General features: G+C 45.9%; 1 long non-coding RNA gene across 1 annotated transcript in view; it reads left to right on the plus strand.

The window, feature by feature from the left end:
• LOC126188889 (uncharacterized) overlaps positions 1 to 14,276 on the plus strand; it is a 181,600-nt gene extending 167,324 nt beyond the window's left edge. The window contains exon 3 of the long non-coding RNA XR_007537873.1: positions 14,217 to 14,276. This is a non-coding gene — a long non-coding RNA (uncharacterized LOC126188889). The remainder of the gene's footprint in view (positions 1 to 14,216) is intronic.
• The last annotated feature ends 7,867 nt before the right edge of the window (positions 14,277 to 22,143 follow it).

A 22,143-nucleotide genomic window follows, 5' to 3' on the forward strand; every position in this document is an offset into this window, starting at 1 on the left:
AAAAGGCATAGATGGCGGAGCTCAAATAAATGCCAAGTTTCTTGTTACAGTACCCTATCAGAGTATCTACGAATCACCCCGCTACTGCTGCCCTTTGACGTGTATGTGCTTTTGAAGTTAATGGTACAGTGCAGTGGTTTCCTAAACGTGCATCGGAGGCACAGTGGCTATTTCTGTTTGCCCAACCAACTCAGAAAAATAATTAGCGAATGTCTAGACCAATATGGCAAGCGATGTAAATCAAAAATGTCATGCGTGGTCTGCGGTAAACTTTAGTGTTTTTGTAAACCACAAAACGCAACCTAATAGCTTTCTTCTGTAGTTTTGTGCTCAGCCTTAGGCGTAGCCTCCACCAGACAAGCAAAATGATTTTCTTCTGTTTACTCGTATCCCTAGTCTTGCAGAATTTGCACTGCATCGCATGAACATGAAATAAACTTTGCAAATATGACTGTACACGAGAACGATGTCTCCTTAACGATATGCTGTATACTAATGCACTTTATACTGAATTATCACTGGAGAATGACATTCATGCCGAAATCGTGATAATGAAATAAATAAACAGAGTAACAGTGCAGGGGAAACATGTCGTTTCTGAAACAAGACAAATCATTAGAGAAGCACGGGCTCTACTCAGTATTCGTGTCAACAGAGGGTCGCGCAGTCGCGATTCTTCAGTTGGCGTCACCCAACCTCAGCGACGTTATAACTGCACGAGCGGAAAACACTGGAATTAGCCCGCCATCAATACGTACCTCAGGCGCACGGTGTTAATTCGCACTAATGTGTCGCCGTAAAGAAACGGTGGAACAAATGCTGTTATTTAGCGCCTTTCGCCGAAGGTATTAAGTCATCAAGTCGATGTATTTTATGGGACGAGCGCGTGATGGAAAACAGAGGAAACAAAAGAAATTCTTTACTTGTGCAGTAATCACAGTGTGAAGGCTTTCGACAACGACCTCCCACCGTAATTCTTCTCTCGAGCAAGGACCGTTAATCCTTCCTGAGATGGAATAAAGAACGGTGCTGCATTCCGGAAAATATGCGGCATCCTGTGAAAAGCGCTAAGGGGCCGAAATGCCGTGGCCATCGGTCCCTAGGCTTGTACACTGCTTAAGGGGCTCCGGAACGCCCTATACTTGCAATGTTAAAATAACGCTTATAAATTACATCTTTCCTCACAGAGTATTTGAGGTAGGAACTTGAACTTTTTACAGATTATTTATTGGAATATGGACTACAACTTAACACAGGGATTTTACAAAATTTTAGTTCTGTTATTAAAGATGATTTTTTTCAATTGTAATGAAAATTCACAACATTTTTTTGCAATTTTTTATTTATATATTCAAAAATATACAGTTTTTTGGAAAAAGGCTGTGTTAAATTATCCAGAAGGTACTGTGTAACATTTACTGAAAGTTTGAAACAAATATGTTTGGAAGATCCTTAGAAAACATGTAATTAGTATGAGAAAATAAAAGTTTTGGGAATCGAGCGACAAAGATTGGATTAACTTTTTAGTGCATTCCAGGTCCATAGGATGGATTATCTTCATCCTCTGCAAACTCCTCCTCCAGCTTCCTCTTGTTCCTCCTCCTGTCTACTCTTGCTTGTATTTCTAGACTCTTTACAGCCCTGTCTGCAGCCCGAAGGCGTTCCTTGTCTAAAGCAAGCATCGCTCGTACCATGTTAGAACCTATCTTCATTCCCATATTTCTAAATACCTTGCACCTTACAATGTTGCCATCATTGAAAGTCGCAACAGCAACTTTACTTTTACTCATTATTATATTTCAACAAAACAGAGACTCAAGAAACAGAATTAATTACGAATATTTTCGAGATAACGACAGAGTAAATAAACATGAAACAATCGACAATCACACCAGCGATATATATTGAACCATCACAGGTTAGCCACAACACATACTTTATCTCACATCACTAAAATGTACCTGATGAACACGGACGTTAATAATAACACCATTTGACAGCAGTTTAACAGCGCCACAGTGGGTCACGCCCATGTAGAACACATTTCAAAAACAATTTAAAAATAGTTGTAGTCTTCGGAATTGAATAAATTATATATCTATTAAAAGGTAATATTCTGCAGATTCAGAAAACGCAAAAAAGTAAAAATTGAACTTTTCATGATTTTGAGCCTTTCCGGAGCCCCTTAAACTAACTTATGCTAGGAACAACACACACACCCATGCCCGAGGGAGGAATCGAACCTCCGGCGGGAGGGGCCGCGCAATCCGTCACATGGCGCCTCTGACTGCGCGGCCACTGCGGGCGGCAAGCGCTAACATGTTTCAGGTTCAGGAATTCAGTAAGGGGGACACAAAAGGTAACTGTTCGTCTCGTCGAAATATGGAAGAAAATTTATGAAGATCCATGCTACAACGCAGTCATCAGACGGCGTACGGGTAAGTACAGGGGGATAAACGGATATCAGATTTACAGGGATCATGTTCTTAGAATGAAATATTGGTATCGAAATTCTGTGTTATCCCTTTTACTTTTCTCGTGTACGTTGCATCACCTTCCGTGAAACATCCTCTTCGTAGCGCATTATTGCCCGTTACTTGTGGAGATACAGCAGTCTGTGATATGTTTGAAAAATTACGCGTAAGACTATTTCCACAGCTTGGGAGTAATTTTAATCGCTTAGAAACAAGAAGTTAATGTCTGAGGCGATTGTCTGGCAATATATGTGTTAAGCTAGGATCCTGCCTATGTTGGAACATGTCTACTCAAGTAAGACTAGAGAACTACTGTAGCAAATATCAGAATCTACTCGATTTTCGTAAGTACTGTATTAAGAGTTCGAAAGGATGGATATTTACAGCTTTCTACTTTATAACAGTAGAAATGTCCTTTCATAGTACTTAAACTTTTAAAGCGCTAAACTATGGTGCTTTAGTGTACCGCCACATCGTGTGGTGTGTGTTGGGCTGAGAACAGGGTGGTCCACATCGGGGAAACTTCCACCCGCGGAGAGCACACGAGTGGTACATGCGCGCCGCGTACCACGCCATCATCACCCCCTGTTTCCACGACCGGGTGAGGTATAGAGCTCAAAAATGGTTCAAATGGCTCTGAGCACTATGCGACTTAACTTCTGAGGTCATCAGTCGCCTAGAACTTAGAACTAATCAAACCAAACTAACCTAAGGACATCACACACACCCATGCCCAAGGCAGGATTCGAACCTGCGACCGTAGCGGTTGCTCGGTTCCAGACTGCAGCGCCTAGAACCGCACGGCCACTCCGGCCGGCAGGTATAGAGCGTTCTGGGTAAGATGATGGAATCGTACCCTGGAGGACCGGTTGAATCGACGTCTAATAAGCCAACCGTCTTTTAGCGCCTGATCTACTGTATAAGTAGATCTGTACCACAGAATGAAGTCCGCCCCGATATTTATCCATCCTATCAACTTTCTCTTTCCACCTGTCGTACTCCGCTTCTCTATCCATCTTTCCTCATCTCATCCCCGCCGGCCGGATTGGCCGAGCGGTTCTAGGCGCTACAGTCAGGAACCGCGCGACCGCTACCGCCGCAGGTTCGAATCCTGCCTCGGGCATGAATGTGTGTGATGTCCTTAGGTTAGTTAGGTTTAAGTAGTTCTAAGTTCTAGGGGACTGATAGTTGCCCGCATCTCGTGGTCGTGCGGTAGCGTTCTCGCTTCCACGCCCGGGTTCCCGGGTTCGATTCCCGGCGGGGTCAGGGATTTTCTCTGCCTCGTGATGGCTGGGTGTTGTGTGCTGTCCTTAGGTTAGTTAGGTTGAGGTAGTTCTAAGTTCTAGGGGACTTATGACCACAGCTGTTGAGTCCCATAGTGCTCAGAGCCATTTGAACCATTTTTTTGACTGATAGTTCTAAGTTCTAGGGGACTGATGACCTCAGCAGTTAAGTCCCATAGTGCTCAGAGCCATTTTTTTTGTACCGCCGGCAACCCAGCCTCCGCCGATATGGGGCGATGGAGATGAATTAATAATAAAGGGAGAAGAAACTACATGTAGTCACTCCGAGGGAGGCAGCCAGTATGGCGCGGCCGTACACCCGAAAGAATTTTATTGAAATGGGCATCCGCAATTCCCGAAATCAAATGCGTAACACCAGATGTATGTACAGATTAATCTTACGTGTCCGAATGCCAATGATAATAATGCTGGAAAAGTTTCGTCTACCACGAATACGGTGATGAAATGTGTGGATGTTGATTTTCGTGAAACTGGCACCAGGAGCACCTAGAGACGAAGGGCACGCCCGCGTCGGCGCCTCCATTGTGCGAGCAGAGTAAGAGAAAGGCGGCTGCGACTGCGTTTTGCGCCGAGCGCGGCGGGAATGCCGCAGGAATGCCGTCGCGGTCATAACGCCAGCTGCCGGCCGTGGCGGATGGCGGCGGCAACTCGCCCGTTTCCACACGGCGTCGCGCCTGCTCATTTGTCGCTGCGCGTCGCGAGTGCGCCGTACCGTCCTCACCTTTGTGCGCACAGAATGCTCATTCCCTAAGAGACAACACTTTATTTTCGTTAGGACAAAAGCATCTTTCTTCACTAACATCTTCTGTGAATGACAATTCCGATTAAGTAGCAAGTAGTAAACACTTCACAGGCGGTTGGCCCATTTTCCTAATAGCACTTACAGCCAAGCCTTCCACTCCGATTCTTTAAAGAATCCAATACCCATGTTTAGGATGTCGTATCTCCCTACTTACGTGTGAATGATACAATTTTGCAGCTAAATTCACTGATATACCGGGGGATCAAAAAGTCAGTATAAATTTGAAAACTGAATAAATCACGGAATAATGTAGATAGAGAGGTACAAATTGACACACATGTTTGGAATGACATGGGGTTTTATTAGAACTAAAAAATACAAAAGTTCAAAAAAGTCCGACAGATGACGCTTCATCTGATCAGAATAGCAATAAATAGCATAACAAAGTAAGACAAAGCAAAGATGACGTTTTTTTTACAGTAAATGCTCAATATGTCCACCATCATTCCTCAACAATAGCTTTAGTCGAGGAATAATACTGTGAACAGCACTATAAAGCATGTCCGGAGTTATGGTGAGGCATTGGCGTAGGATGTTGTCTTTCAGCATCCCTAGAGACGTCGGTCGATCACGATACACCTGCGACTTCAGGTAACCCCAAAGCCAATAATAGCACGAACTGAGGTCTGGGGACCTGGGAGGCCAAGCATGACGAAAGTGGCAGCTGAACACACGGCGGTCATCACCAAACGACGCGCGCAAGAGATCTTTCACACGCCATCTGTCGGACATTTTGCGAACTTTTTTTTGTTCTAATAAAACCCCATGTCGTCCCAAGCATGTGTGCTAATTTTTATCTCTCTATCTACATTATTCCTTGGTTGATTAAGTTTTCAAATTTATATTGACTTTTTGATCACCCTGTACACTGAAGAGCCAAAGAAACTGTTACACCAATCTAATATTGTGTAGCCCCACCCCCGCAGTACGCAGAACTGCCGCAACACGACATGGCATCGACTCGACTAATGTCAGAAGTAGTGCTGGATGGAACTGAGACCATGAATCCCGCAGGGCTGTCCATAAATGCGTAAGAGTACGAGAGATTCGAGATCTCCTCTGAACAGCACGTTGCAAGGCATACCAGATTTGGTCAGTAATGTTTATATCTAGGAAGATTGGTGGCCAGCGGAAGTGTTTAAGCTCAGAAGAGTGTTCCTGCAGTCACTCTGTAGCAGTTCTGGACATATGTATCCCATTGTCCTGCTGGAATTTCCCAAGTCCGTCGGAATGCACAATAGACATGAATGGATGCAGGTGATCAGACAGGATTGTTATGTACGTGAAACCTGTCAGATTCGTATCTAGACGTATCAGTGGTTCCATATCACTCCAACTGTACGCGCCCCGCACCATTACAGAGCCTCCACAAGCTTGAACAGTCCCCTGCAGACATGCTGGGCCATGGATTCGTTAGGTTGTCTCCATACCCCCTCGATATAATTTGAAACGACACTCATCCGAACAGACAAGGTGTTACCGGTCATCAACAGTCCAATGTTGGTGTTGATGGGCCTAGGCGATGCGTGAAGAATAGTGTCGTGCAGTCATCAAGGATACACGAGTGGGCCTTCGGCTCCGAAAGCCCATATCGATGATGTTTCGTTGAATGGTTCGCACGCTGACACTTGTTGACGGTCCGGCATTCAAATCTGCAGCAATTTGCGGAATGGTTGCACTTCTGTCACGTTGAACGATTCTCTTCAGTCGTCGTTGGTCCCGCTCTTGCAGGATCTTTTGACAGCCGCAGCGATGTTGGAGATATGTTTACGGTACACTCATCAAATGGTCGTACGGGAAAATCCCCACTTCGTAGTTACCTCGGAGATGGTGTGACCCATCGCTCGTGCGTCGACTATAACACCACGTTCAAACTCATTTAAATCTCGATAACCAGCCGTTGTAGCAGCGGTAGCCGACACTTCTTGTCTAGGCGCTGTCGACCGCACCGCCGTATTCTGCCTGTTTACATATCTCTGTACTTCAACACGGATGCTTATACCAGTTTTTTTTGGCGCTTCAGTGTATGTGGATACTGTCTGCACAATGTATTGCGAGTGCAAACATAATAATTAGTCACCCCAAGCCTTCACAGATGGCGCAGCGATCGAGTAACAAGCTCAGACGCGTGTGCACTGCCTCTATCTGAGCATAAGGCAGTAACAGCCGGCCGGAGTGGCCGAGCGGTTCTAGGCGCTTCAGTCTGGAACCGAGCGACCGCTACGGTCGCAGGTTCGAATCCTGCCTCGGGAATGGCTGTGTATGATGTCCTTAGGTTAGTTAGGTTTAAGTAGTTCTAAGTTCTAGGGGACTGATGACCTCAGATGTTAAGTCCCGTAGGGCTCAGAGCCATTTGAACCAACGCAGTAGCGATCAGTGACACATTTGTGTTTTGAGCGGACGTTCTACGTAAACATGGGTAAGTGCAACGACGTGACACATTGGCAAAAAGGAGGAATCCTGAATGAGGTTTTCACTCTGCAGCGGAGTGTGCGCTGATGTGAATCTTCCTGGCAGATTAAAACTGTGTGCCAGACCGAGACTCAAACTCGGGACCTTTGCCTTTCGCGGCCAAGTGCTCTACCAACTGAGCTACCCAAGCACGACTCACGCCCCGTCCTCACAGCTTTACTTCTGCCAGTATCTTGTCTCCTACCTTCCAGCAAAGTACAGATTTTATCGCCGGATCCTCGTCTCTGGGAAAAAATTAAAGTCCGCAAGAAAATAAACAGACACTTAAAAGCCAGACGTTCAGCTGTACCACAGGATGAGATCAGTCACACTTCATACTAACGTGGGCAAGTTCATCGTGTTCTGCGCGACATAGCCCGAAGTAGCACAGAGGGAATCTTTCTGACTCTACCTGTCATTGGGCACAGCTGACACGGTGCCATGGCAGTACAACAGAGCCAGGCGACGAATTCGGCAGTCCAACGGTGTGGTGCGAAGTCATTCTCAGAGACAATCGGCAGTGGCGCTGGCGGCGAGAAGATGATGGCGTAGCGTAGCTGGTGGTGATCTGCTTGAAGAGAACTAACTTTCATCTGTTCTGCGGCTGATTATATTATCGTTTTTGTAGTTCCCCAGCGAGCCGACTTATCTGGCCGGCGATCACGTGGCATAGTTACCGCCTCTAAATCTACGAGGACCACAGTCTGTACCTTCGATGCGTTCCGTGCGCCGATGGCAAAGATATAATACATTTGTCGCAGTATGTTACCTCTAAAATTTCTATATTGCTGCGAGGAAGCTCCGTACAGAGTAAAACGAACTGTGCTGCATGGAAACACAAGTGGGAAAATCCTACTTTAGCGCGCAAAGTTCCAAGCAGGCAAAAGTGTGACCATTCCTGTATCTGCAGAACGCTGCGCACGGATTTAGCCGTAAAAAAACTTCTGCCCGACGAGCAGCATTTTTGTTCGCTTGGAAAATTAGTATGTTTCCCGCGTTTCACTCGAGCGTGCGACGGCCATATTTCGTGAAGTTCCGGGAGGGATTTGGGTGTGGTCTCGATTAAAAAGGCACGTCGAGAGGCGGCGGAATGACTTAGGAAAATTGCAGGGTAAGTAAGAGGCCGCGAAACGAGGCTGAGAGCGCCCTTGAGTGAGGTGCATTCCGCGGCCGGTCGCGGCCGCCTCGAACCCGCGACCACCCGACCGGAACGCTGCACGACGCGCACCTGCGCGGCACAGCACAGCCGAGGCTACAGTTTCATCCTATCACTGGCCTTAAAGGAGGGGCCAAGCCGTCTGAGCATCTATCGCTGGACGATGCCGTGAGCCCACTTTTCGTATCAGTTCCTCCGAACCAAACGATGGAGAATAAAACATATCAGTGTAGTAGTGACGATTTTGATATTTTATTTAAATGTATTCCCAATCGCAACTGGGGCCTACTGGTCCACTCACTACCGAATGGTTCAAATGGCTCTAAGCACTATGGGACGTAACATCTGAGGTCATCAGTCCCCTAGAACGTAGAACTACTGAAACCTAACTAACCTAAGGACATGACACACATCCATGCCCGAGGCAGGGTTCGAACCTGCGACCGTAGCAGCAGCGCGGTTCCGGACTGAAGCGCCTAGAACCGCTCGGTCAGAAAGGCGAGCTCCACTCACTATCGGTCTGACAGCAGTTTCCCTCATTACACCCTGTTCATCTGGCAATGTTTAGCGACACCACTGCTTCAGCTAAATTCTCATCTGTATAAACACACACACACACACACACACACACACACACACACGTATATTTAATGATGACGCGGAAATGAGGCTCAAATCTCCGTTTGAAGTCCAGTTGTAGGTTTTTCTGCTAAGATCTTTTGGCGAGACCACGGCTAATCACTTCCTCCTTCCTTTTGTACCTGAGGCTGAGATAGCGGTCTTTTTCAAGTGACCTCGCTGTCAATTAAGCGTTAATCTCTTAACCTTCTCTACTTTACGAGAACTGTCTTATATATTACCCTTTTGACGAACATGTGGATTGCGAAGTGTAGATATATAGGCAGATGTCAGATGCGTGTCAATTCACAACGACATCTGCTTAAAGAAACATCTACACACACACACACACACACACACACACACACACACACACCAGCGTAACGCGTGTCTTAGCGTGACAGGTCAGACATAATGGCAACAGGTGCGGCGCTATGTTTTCCAGAAATTCACGCCACATCCCCTGCTACAAATACTCGCAGCTAGAAGAATGCTGTCTTGAGAGTCCTTGGAGAAACCGGTGTGATAACATCAGAAAGAAGCAGACATCCGAGGCTAATGGAAAGGGACTTCTGGTCGTCTACGGCAGTATTGTAAGTCGCTGAGACAAGCTGTCTGGACACTGGATACATTCTACAATATGCAGCGGAGGTTTTGTAGCCTATAGTCAGAATTCTACCCAAAACTTAACTGACACGCTCTTCTCTGCTTCTGTAATTACTTGTTAGTGTCAGGAAACGGAGCGCCACCTGTGGGTAACACCGAAACATTGGTCTGAAGTCTCATTTATGTGGTCCAGTACTCATTCGTACCTGCCAGTAGGAGCGTCAAGACGTGTCCTCGTCAGATGAAGACGGGTGCTCGGAATAGTGAGAGAGAATCCACAAGTTATGTTCTAGTTACCGTGGAGCATCTGACAAGAGTTTTCTGACTGTCGTACCGCGTCATAATATAAAATAAGTATGCTGGAAAAGCCAATGTTTCGGTCACGGTTTCTCCAGTATAGAGTTTTACATTATAACGCGGCACTATACTCAGAAAACTGTTACGTCATCTAACACTGGCCTCGGAAGCCTACGCAGTTGTATTTAAATATCCGTTTATGATTCTGCTTTAAAAATGCGTCTTTGTATTTCTTACAGCGTGTGTGCGACATCAAGCTGCACGAACAATAAATAGCTGGCAGGTTGAGACGGCTGACAAGCTGGAGAAAGGCAAGAGCAACCCAAGTTCCTGATGTGGACTGAAGAACGTCCTGCAGAGACATGCTCAAGTAATTGGCGATATCAGCCACTGTTTCGCCATATATTTATTCCTTAACGGAATTGGTCGTATATAATATATCATATTTTCAAATGAACAGCTCAGTTCATGGAATCAATATTAGAAACAAGAAAATTCTACATTGGGATTTAAAATTACTTACTTGGTTGCAGAAGGATGTCCATTATAAACGAACGCACAGTTTAAACAGCCATAAAAACTTTAGGTAGTAATAAAGCACGATGTACCGAGGACTGAAGGATTTATTGGCGGCCAGTTCCTACTCCACTGATGAATTTCTTAGCAAAAAATGGCTCTGAGCACTATGGGACTTAACATCTATGGTCATCAGTCCCCTAGAACTTAGAACTAGTTAAACCTAACTAACCTAAGGACAGCACACAACACCCGACCCCGCCGGGAATCGAACCCGGGAATTTCTTAGCAGCACAAAGCGACGTATTCATTATTAAAAATATAAAATGACGTGAGCCTTACATAAAATCTGACGTCTGCACATCTTTACTGCAGTAATGTGATGAATTTAAATAAATGTATTCAACATTTTGATTTGCAGCTCCTTGTGTTGGCCGTGTTTACAGTTAAAATTGTTGGATGTGAGGTCCGCCAGTTATGCAAAACACCGTTATTTCTCAGTACCCAAAGAAGTTGAAGTGAATGTTTCGTTTCACTGCGTTATAGTAGATCGCAATTATCAGTCCTCGAAAAACAATCTAACCGCGCCTGCATATACGAGTATTCAAACATGTCTGACCATCTTCGGGTAACTCTCGTAACGTAGACACAATGGATCAAATTTTCTTTAGCCATTACTCACGATTCTCAAAGAGTATTCCCACGAAGTATTCTTTGAGATCGTTGGTTCTACTTTGCTAATTTTAATTATAATGATTTTGCGATTTACTATGATTTCGAGTTTGAGTTTACTGAGATTATATCTTTTTTTATAAGTATATGGTTCTTGATGTGATTCTTCAGTTTCTCCCGGCGTATTTGTTGCTCGAACAGTCCGCGGGTATGCTGCCGGTTCATAGTGTCCAATGGGCACAATATTTCGGGGATCAGACGTGTCGCAGTCGTCAGGTGCGCTGACGAACTGAGCTCCTGATTTTTTTTTTTTCTTTATTGAATTTCAAGCTGGCAGCAGCTTAGTATGCCGCTCTCCAGCCTACAGATTTTGTGAGAAAGTTCTAGAGAATAAATAATTAAAAACAGGCGATAAATTCGGAGACTTAAAGAGTAACATGGCGAAAAGAAATCGTGGAACTTAAAACAAACGACAGAGGGATGATGATGCTAATAAAGTACATACGAAGCAGACAGGGAAAACAATAGACAGACAATTAAAAAACACGGCGACAGTCTGGATTCTGTTCGCAAAAGACATAAAATTCACACCTAGCGACAGCATGGTTTCTGTTCGCAGCACGAGAAAGACAAACAACACTGAATAGTCACTGGAACACTGCACTAAAAAGTTGGCAAATGTGACATACCACAGTCGTGAGCAGGTGGGGGGAAACTGGACAGAAGATAGGAAAACAAAAAAGGGGGGAAAGGAGAGTAAAAGCGAAGGGTGAAACCGGGAAAGGAGCTGATGGAGGATGAGGACCCAGAAGAGGGGTGGGGGGCAGACGCGACAGGGAGTGGGGTAGGCAGAGGAGTGGAATACAAAAGGACTTGAGGGGGGGGGGGGGAAATGAGCTCCTGAGGGCGGGCGGCCGATTTAAATCCCCTCCCCCCGCGGGCCGCTCTCTTCGCCGTCCGCGGCCGCGCGCCGGCAGTCGCGAACACGTGGGCGTCGGAATCTGTCGTAGCGTCCTACGTCCGCCCTGGTCGCCAGTTCGTACACCGAGTTAAAACCCGTCTTCTGTCCCCCCCCCCCCCCACCCCCCAATAAAACACGGGCATTGCTGGAAAGTGTGAAAGATGACCTCGGTTTGAGGAAGGCCGGCATATACCAAATTCCCTGAGAGTGTGGGAAGACTTATATTGGACAAAAAGTACGCACCATCGAAGATCGTTGCCGAGCACATCAAAGGCACACTCGACTGAAATATCCAAATAAGTCGGCGGTAGCAGAGCACTCTTTGTCCAAAAAACACGAGATGGATTACGAGCGTACCAAGATTCTGGCTCAGACCTCTAAATATTGGGACAGCGTTATAAGGGAGGCTAGCGAAATTCGCACCAGGGCAGATCTTATCAACCGAGATTGCGGCTACAATCTCATCAAGGCTTGGGACCCGCCACTGAATGTAATTAAGAAGACTCTCAGCAAGAGGTACGAACTGGCGACCAGGGCGGACGTAGCAGGCACATCGACGCTACGACAGATTCCGACGCCCACGTCTTCGCAGACAGTTCTCTTGAAACACAGATATCTTGACAAAAAACGACAACAAGACGACAACGCCATCCGAATAACACTATGGAACACGCCGCTCGCACTGACCAACTCAGCCAGATACCTTGGAGTATATTTAGACCGACACCTGAACTGGAAAACACACCTAAATAACCTTCTGAACAAAACACGACTACGACAAAACTTAATAAGACAGCTTCAAGGACGCTTCCATGGCTGCAGCGACGAAACAGCCCTACATATATATAAATATTTATAAGACCAATACTCGAATACGCAGTCACCCCACTCGGGGGAATACAGGCCCACATAGCGGAAAAACTATAGAAAACACAAAGAAGACTAATACGCAGCATCACCAAGCTACCCCCCTACAACCGCCAGCAATGAAGTATATACAAGCTCTGGCATAGAACCACTCGAAACCAGAATGGCCAAACTTAGGGCGAGATATGGTAAAGACATTCTCCACAACAATTCGGACATGGAGGATATTCTCACTATTAATGCAAGAGAAAACAGAAAACATAAGTACAAATACATTCCTCCATCACGCACAATAGCCCAAAACACAGCCAAACCATTCGGTGACCTCATCCCAATCCTGCTACCGTTAACTGCAGACACAACAACACCAACTCACCTTGACGAAACAATAAAAGATTAACCACAAACACGTGCGCACGTGCGCGCGCGCACACACACACACACACACACACACACACACACCACAGGAAACACAAACAATCTAAACAACACCAAACACCGCTCACCCCCTCTCAGGATAAAACAGGATAAATAATGTAATATATATACCTATTTATTATACATATTTCAGATTAAACTATTCACAAAAAAAAAGAAAAAAGTTTTAGAGCCAGCTACACTCGGAATCCGTAATACACAACAGTATATATATATATATATATATATATATATATATATATATTAAAACCGAAGTACAAATACATTCCCCCATCACGCAACAACTTGTCACACCTCATTATCAACCACAAACATAAACATATATACAATACATTTATTTAACTCAATCATCCAATAAATTCCCATAATGTTAACATAAATTTGTACTCTATATGTCTCTTTGTATCCCAATTATTTTGTATTCTGTATGTCTCTTTTCTTTCGTTTCTATATACATTGTGTACTTCATACTTTTGTAAGCTTAAATTTTACAATGTAATATGTTTGTTTATGTTGTTTTCATTTTCCTAAAAACCTGCAATACCGAAATTGTCAACCAATTATAACAATGCATATGCAGGAAAAATAAATTGTATCTAATAAAAATAACTATGTAAAAACCCAACGACTGAAAAGGAACGCCAGCATCCAGCATGCCCTCAAACAGCTTTCCTTCGTCCATCAGAGGATGAAAAAAAAAGAAAAAAAAAACTCATGAGCTCAGTTCGTCAGCGCACCTGGCGATGGCGACATGTCTGATAGCCGAAATATTATGCCCGTTGGTCACTATGAACCGACAGTATAGCCGTGGACTGTTCGAGCTATAAGGTTCTTGTTTCAATTGCTGGTTATTATGCAAATAATGGTGTTAAATGGAACTTTGGTTACTTGTTCACTTGTTATGGAATTTGGAACTTGTTTTGGGGTATTGGTTGCAATTTTTTTCTTTTTTCTTTTTCGTCCGAGGAAGTGGCAGTGCATCAGTAAGACGCTTGTGCGAGTGTGGTGGAGTGTGTGTCGCTGACGGTGGTGCGTTGTTGGTGTGGTGCCGCAGGTGGCGACCGCGGGCGCTGCGATGTGGGCGAGGTAGCGGCGGCGGCCGCGACGCGCCGACATGCGGGCCGCGCGCGCCCTCTGCCTGCTGGCGCTGGCCTGCGCCCTGCCGCTGCCGGTGCCGCTGCCGACCGGCGCACGCGCCGCCCACGCCTCGCACGGCTTCCGCAGCGGCAAGAGTGAGTATCGCCCCAGCTGCACTGCTGGGGGAACACGGAAAAAGTTTTGCACCAATTCCGTGTCTGCGAACGTCGTGGCCGTAAGATTCCAGGTGGGGAAGGAACGAAAGAACAAGTCTTGAAACTTCCTGGCAGATTAAAACTGTGTGCCGGACCGAGACTCGAACTCGGGACCTTTGCCTTTCGCGGGCAAGTGCTCTACCAAGTGAGCTACCCAAGCACGACTCACGCCCCGTCCTCACGGCCCTACTTCTGCCAGTTGGTAGAGCACTTGCCCGCGAAACGCAAAGGTCCCGAGTTCGAGTCTCGGTCCCGCACACAAATGTGCCAGGAAGTTTCATGTTAGAGGGATGATCAAACATTGAACAGTTTGCACAAATTCGTTAACGAATGCCGACAAATCGCGGCGCTCTGTTTAACTGCACTGAGATCATACCCTTTTGTCTTACCTCCATTGCGTAGGTAACGATTTTCTGAAGTGAAAAGGTCGTCAACAATTAAATTTCTGATTTAGAGAGAAGCAAAATTGTTATGTCCGCACTATAACACAACAAATATTTCGTGATAACGAAATTTATTTGACCTTCTGTCTCTCAAAACAAAACTTAAGTTCGACTACACAACACTTCGCTGGCTGTAGCGCCAAGGAGAAATCAGAGTCACTAGTAGAGAATACAAGTCCAAACCACTGTCAACCAGTCGATACCGACGCGTCGCAAGTTTCCAGCCAGGGAGGCCACAGTACGGTTCGGTCGTCGTGAATCCAGCAGCCGGGTAGTAACACAGCTATCGGCGAAGATTGAACTGGTTAAACGGGCTCAGTGAGCTCGCTTATATCCGCTGGTCCGGCCAATCAGTGTTGGTAGATGGCGCCCTTATACGGTTGCTCACTCTGGTGGCACGGGCAGCGCCGCCAGGGAAATCCGTATCGATAGTGGTGTGTACGCTGCCGCTAACCCCGCGACGGCGCGTTCACTGGCGCCAGTTGTTGACATAGTGTGCGGCGCCAGCGGTACTCGCTGTGTTGTAGCACGCCGCGCCGAGTTGACGGCTGCTGTGCGGCGGCCGACACTACAAAAATCTTGGCTCTTCGCTAGGGTGGTGCAAAACTTTTTTCTTTGAGCAGTTTGTTTCATGTCCAGAATTTGTCCAGCAATGGTAGAAAAGGTTCCCGATCACTGGACTTCATGTCACTATAACTCAGTTCATGTTGACCTCTCCCTGTGACAGAGACATATTCTGGTACTATTTGGTCACATTTGAATTCTTTGTTGGTTGCTGCACTCCGGTACTTATTAATAGCAGTTTCTGTCGGCTAAGGATAAATACCGGAAAGACTATACTGAATGTAAAGATACAAAAAAATTCGAAGATTAATTTTCATTATATGTATATTAGTGATAGTTTGCAGGAGCATTATTCCTTTCATTGCTCCGCCAGCAAGCAGCGGCGCAACGCTTAATGTCGGACACAGGTTGTGAGTGTGTGCGTGTATGTGTGTGAGAGGCCGGTGCAGAGCTGTCGCGGCGCGGTCCTAGCCAGTATCCAGTAGCGTGCAGCCGGCGACCACTAGAGATGCCACGCAGGTAGGTGCGCGCAGCCGGCATACAGCTGCTGCTCCTCGAGACGGATGGCTTCTGCCGTAATGCCTCGTTCGTCACGCCACCCGGCGGCAGGTGAGTTGTGTCCTAAACGCGCCATCCTCCATAAATCTGTTCACCTAAGCAGGTTTTCGTGTCGACCAAAATTTTTCATTCCGTAAGCTACGGCATATGAATCCCGAATGTATTACATATCTGGTGAAAACACTGAGGGGCTCACTCTAATCGTGGTGCATCCAGTGAGCTATCGTGACCGGGAAAGCCTGGAAAACTGCAGGGCACAACAAAAGTACACGTGCTCTGCTATATTGGGCTTCAAAATAAATAACAATAAAAAAAGAAGAGGAAGTAAATATTCCAGAATTCGAATCGAGAACAGCTGCCAACATGAGTAACGTAGAATTAAATGGTTCAAATGGCTCTGAGCACTATGGGACTCAACTTCTGAGGTCATTAGTCCCCTAGAACTTAGAACTAGTTAAACCTAACTAACCTAAGGACATCACAAACATCCATGCCCGAGGCAGGATTCGAACGTGCGACCGTAGCGGTCTTGCGGTTCCATACTGCAGCGGCTTTAACCGAACGGCCATTTCGGCCGGCGTAGAATTAAATATCCTTGGAGTTGTGAAGCAACTCAAATCACTTAATAAAAGCAAGTCTTCTGGTACAGACTGTATACCAATTAGGTTCCTTTCGGAGTATGCTGATGCATTAGCTCCATACTTAACAATCATACACAACCGTTCGCTCGACGAAAGATCCGTACCCAAAGACTGTAAAGTTGCACAGGCCACACCAATATTCAAGAAAGGTATTAGGACTAATCCACTAAATTACAGGCCCATGTCGTTAACGTCGATATGCAGCAGGATTTCAGAACATATATTGAGTTCGAACATTATGAATTACCTCGAAGGAAACGGTCTATTGCCGGCCGCGGTGGCCGAGCGGTTCTAGGCGCTTCAGTCCGGAACCGCGCGACTGCTACGGTCGCAGGTTCGAATCCTGCCTCGGGCATGGATCTGTGTGATGTTCTTAGGTTAGTTACGTTTAAGTAGTTCTAAATTCCAGGGGACTGATGACCTCTGATGTTAAGTCCCGTAGTGCTTAGAGCCATTTGAACCATTTTTTGTTAAACGGTCTATTGACCCACACTCAACATGGGTTTAGAAACACAACTAGCTCTTTATTCACATGAAGTGCTGAGTCCTATTGACAAGGGACTTCAGATCGATTCCGTACTCCTGGATTTCCGGAAGGCTTTTGACACTGTACCACACAAGCGGCTCGTAGTGAAATTGCGTGCTTATGGAATATCGTCGCAGTTATGTGGCTGGATTTGTGATTTCCTGTGAGAGAGGTCACAGTTCGTAGTAATTGACGGAAAGTCATCGAGTAAAACATAAGTGATTTCAGGCGTTCCCCAAGGTATTGTTATAGGCCCTTCGCTGTTCCTTATCTATATAAACCATTTGGGAGACAATCTGAGCAGCCGTCTTCGGTTGTTTGCTGATGACGCTGTCGTTCATCGACTAATAAAGTCATCAGAAGATGAAAACAAACTGCAAAATGATTTACAAAAGATATCTGAATGGTGCGAAAGGTGAAAGTTGACCCTAAATAACGAAAAGTGTGAGGTCATCCACATGAGTGCTAAAAGGAACTCGTTAAACTTGGGTTACACAATAAATCAGTCTAATCTATAAACCGTAAATTGAACTAAATACTTAGGTATTACAATTACGAGCAACTTCAATTGGAAGGAACACACAGAAAATGTTGTGGGGAAGGCTAACCAGAGACTGCGTTTTATTCGCCGGACACTTAGAAAATGTAACAGACCTGCTAAGGAGACTGCCTACACTACACTTGTCCGTCCTCTTTTCGAATACTGCTGTGCGGTGTGGGATCCTTACCAGGTAGGATTGACGGAGGACATCGAAAAAGTGCAAAGAAGGGCAGCCCGTTTCGTGTTATCGCGCAATAGGGGTGAGGGTGATATGAGACGCGAGTTGTGGCAGTCACTGAAACAAAGGCGATTTTCTTTGCGGCGAGATCTAGTTACGAAATTTCAATCACGAACTTTCTCTTCCGAATGCGAAAATGTTTGTTGACACCCACCTACGTACGGAGAAATGATCATCATAGTACAATAAGAGAAATCAGAGCTCGAACGGAAAGATTTAGTTGTTCCTTTTTCCCATGCGCCATTCGAGAATGGAATGGTAGAGAAGTAGTATGAAAATGGTTCGATGAACCCTTTGCCAGGCACTTAAGTGTGAATTGCAGAGTAACCATGTGGTGTCACCGCCAGACACCACACTTGCTAGGTGGTAGCCTTTAATCGGCCGCGGTCCGTTAGTATACGTCGGACCCGCGTGTCGCCACTATCAGTGATTGCAGACCGAGCGCCGCCACACGGCAGGCCTAGAGACACTTCCTTGCGCTCGCCCCAGTTGTACAGCCGACTTTGCTAGCGATGGTTCACTGACAAAATACGCTCTCATTTGCCGAGACGATAGTTAGCATAGCCTTCAGCTACGTCATTTGCTACGACCTAACAAGGCGCCATGTTCAGTTACTATTGATATTGTAAATAATGTACAGTCAAGAGCGACGTTCACCATTTATGGATTAAAGTTAAGTATTCCAGCAGCTACGTACGTTTTTTGCTAAAGTCTAATTTCCTTGACCTCTTCCAGACCTCACGCCAGCATGCGTCAGCAAAACGCGTCTCTTTCGGCTTCCTCTCATAACTGGTGTTGGCTCTCCTGCCAACCCACAAAAAACCATGTAGATGTAGATTTCCACATTTTTCTCCTCTTTGGTTGGGGCCACAGTTACGCTGTATTTATGGAATGACATTTTCAGCAGTAGACTGTAGGAAAAAATGGTTCAAATGGCTCTGAGCACTATGGGACTCAACATCTTAGGTCATAAGTCCCCTAGAACTTAGAACTACTTAAACCTAACTAACCTAAGGACATCACACACACCCATGCCCGAGGCAGGATTCGAACCTGCGACCGTAGCAGTCCCGCGGTTCCGGAGTGCAGCGCCAGAACCACTAGACCACCGCGGCCGGCAGTAGACTGTAGGAAGTATGATTATTTGTCACGCTGCAAATTTCGTCGTACAATCGTGTTCTAGTGGTTTCGAAGTGCATTAGCACATGTCGTTAACAATCGTCGCTGTATACAGGAATAGCAGGGTACTGAAATTACTATCAAATAGAGTTACAGACGTACCACCACACCTGACACTGTGCACATTAGTGTCAATCCGAAGGCATTCTTAATTTATGTTGCGTATTCCATGTCGTGCCCAACGGTACAATTTTCACCGTAAATTGGTGATCCCTTGATGCCTCAGAACATGTCCTACCAACCGATCCCTTCTTCTAGTCAAGTTGTGCCACAAATTTCTCTTCTCCCCAATTCTATTCAATACCTCCTCATTAGTAATGTGATCTACCCATCTAATCTTCAGCATCCTTCTGTAGCATCACATTTCGAAAGCTGCTATTCTTTTTTTTTGTCTAAATTATTTATTTTCGACGTTTCCCTTCCATACATGGCTACACTCCATACAAATACTTTCAGAAAAGACTTCCTGACACATAAATCTATACTCGATGTTAACAAATTTCTTCAGAAACGCTTTCCTTGCCATTGCCAGTCTGCGTTTTATATCCTCTCTACTTCGAACGTCATCAGTTATTTTGCTCCACAAATAGCAAAACTCCTTTACTACTTTAAGTGTCTCATTTCCTAATCTAATACTCTTCACCCGATTTAATTCGACTACATTCCATTATCCTCGTTTTGCTTTTGTTGATGTTCATCTTGTATCCTCCTTCCAAGACACTGTCCATTCCGTTCAGTTGCTCTTCCAGGTCTTTTGCTGTCTCTGACAGAATTACAGTGTCATCGGCGAACCTCAAAATTTTAATTTCTTCTCTATGGATTTTAATTCTTACTCCGAATTTTTCTTTTGTTTCCTTTACTGCTTGCTCAATATACAGATTGAATAACATCGGTGATAGGCTACAACCCGGTCTCACTCCCTTCCCAACTACTGCTTCCCTTTCATGCCCCTCGACTCTTATAACTGCCATCTAGTTTCTGTACAAATTGTATATAGCCTTTCGCTCCCTGTATTTTACCCCTGCCACCTTCAGAATATGAAAGAGAGTATTCCAGTCAACACTGTCAAAATCTTTCTCTAAGTCTACAAATGCTAGAAACGTAGGTTTGCCTTTCCTTTATCTTTCCCAACGGCCTCGCATCACTAGCAGTCGAGATGACAGATATCTTATCCGCACGGCTGTAACGGATCGTGCAGCCACGTCTCGGTACCTGAGTCAACAGATGGGGACGTTTGCAAGACAACAACCATTTGCACGAACAGTTAGACGACGTTTGCATCAGCGTGTACTATCAGCGATGGTGTACTGGACTACGAAACTGGATGAACGAACGGCGAAACGTCATTTTTTCGGATGAGTCCAGGTTCTGTTTACAGCATCATGACGGTCGCATCCGTGTTTGGCGAGTCGTAGGGTCAGTATTGCCTCACGTGCTCCAACATTTCTACGGAATCCAAACTGATCTTCCCCAAGGTCGGCTTCTACGAATTTTTACCATTCGTCTGTAAAGAATTCGTGTTAGTATTTTGCAGCCGTGGCTTATTAAACTGATAGTTTGGTAATTTTCTCACCCGTCAAACCCTGCTCCCTTTGGGATTGGAATTATTATATTCTTCTTGAAGACTGAGGGTATTTCGCCTATTACTGGCGAATCGTACAGATCTGTATGCGTCGAAAACATTGCTGACGATCGCGTTGCCCCACCTTTTTTCTGTCATACAGTACCTCGGTTATACATCCTGTACGAGTCCATTAGCTTGCTGCCAGTAGCTGGCTGCGAGCTGATTTGCTCCCAGCTGGAGAACAGTTTAACGAGCGGCCAACAGCTCGCCGTGACGTTATGTTGTGAGGCGGCGCGCCGTTTGCGCAGTCGCGTCACGCTCCCTCAGACCAGGAGCAGCCGCTGGCGGACTCGCAAGTAGACGGGCAGGCCAGCCGCCCCCGCAGCCGTGCACCATTATTTTCGTTTCAACTCGATGGAGCGTCCTCGAGAGACTAGCCGCATTTCGGGTCGCTTCATCGACTATTCTGCAAGTACCGTGTGCTCTCTTAGTTCGTCAAATCCAGACGGTAATAGGCGGCTGTGTCTAGCTTGACGTCGTAATACCTAACTTCCGGAAAGCCATTGATGTACGATATTACCTGGCAAAGCGATCTGAAGGTCTGGTAAGGGTGGCAGCACCGTCGTGTTAACGTCCGAGACGGATGGAGGACAGGTGGTAACAGCGTAGACGCCAGTATTCTTTCAAGTCACACCCACGCAAGACGTTTACATGTTAAAGATTCTTTGTGTAAAATACTTTAAGAGGCCAGATTGCAATGTTTTAACAATCACTGATTACTACACTACTGGCCATTAAAATCGCTACACCAAGAAGAAATGCAGATGATTAACGGGTATTCATTGGACAAATATACTAGAACTGGCATGTGATTTCATTTTCAAGCAATGTGGGCGCATAGATCCTGAGAAATCAGTACCCAGAACAACCACCTGTGGCCGTAATAACGCCTGGGCATTGAGTCGAACAGAGCTTGGATGGCGTGTACTAGTATAACTGCCCATGCAGCTTCAACACGATACCACAGTTCATCAAGAGTAGTGACTGGCGTATTGTGACGAGCCAGTTGCTCGGCCACCACTGACCAGACGTTTTCAATTGGTGAGTGATCTGGAGAATGTGCTGGCCAGGGCAGCAGTCCGACATTTTCTGTATCCAGAAAGGCCCGTACAGGACCTGCAACATGCGGTCGTGCATTATCCTGCTGAAATGTAGGGTTTCGCAGGGATCGAATGAAGGGTAGAGCCACGGGTCGTAACACATGTGAAATGTAACGTCCACTGTTCAAAGTGCCGTGTATGCGAACAAGAGGTGACCGAGAGGTGTAACCAATGGCACCCCACACCATCATGCCAGGTGATACGTCAGTATGGCGATGACGAACACACGCTTCCAATGTGCGTTCAACGCGATGTTGCCAAATACGGATGCGACC

The sequence above is a fragment of the Schistocerca cancellata genome, chromosome 5 (genome assembly GCF_023864275.1).
Source record: "Schistocerca cancellata isolate TAMUIC-IGC-003103 chromosome 5, iqSchCanc2.1, whole genome shotgun sequence".
In the NCBI taxonomy this organism is placed as follows: domain Eukaryota; kingdom Metazoa; phylum Arthropoda; class Insecta; order Orthoptera; family Acrididae; genus Schistocerca; species Schistocerca cancellata.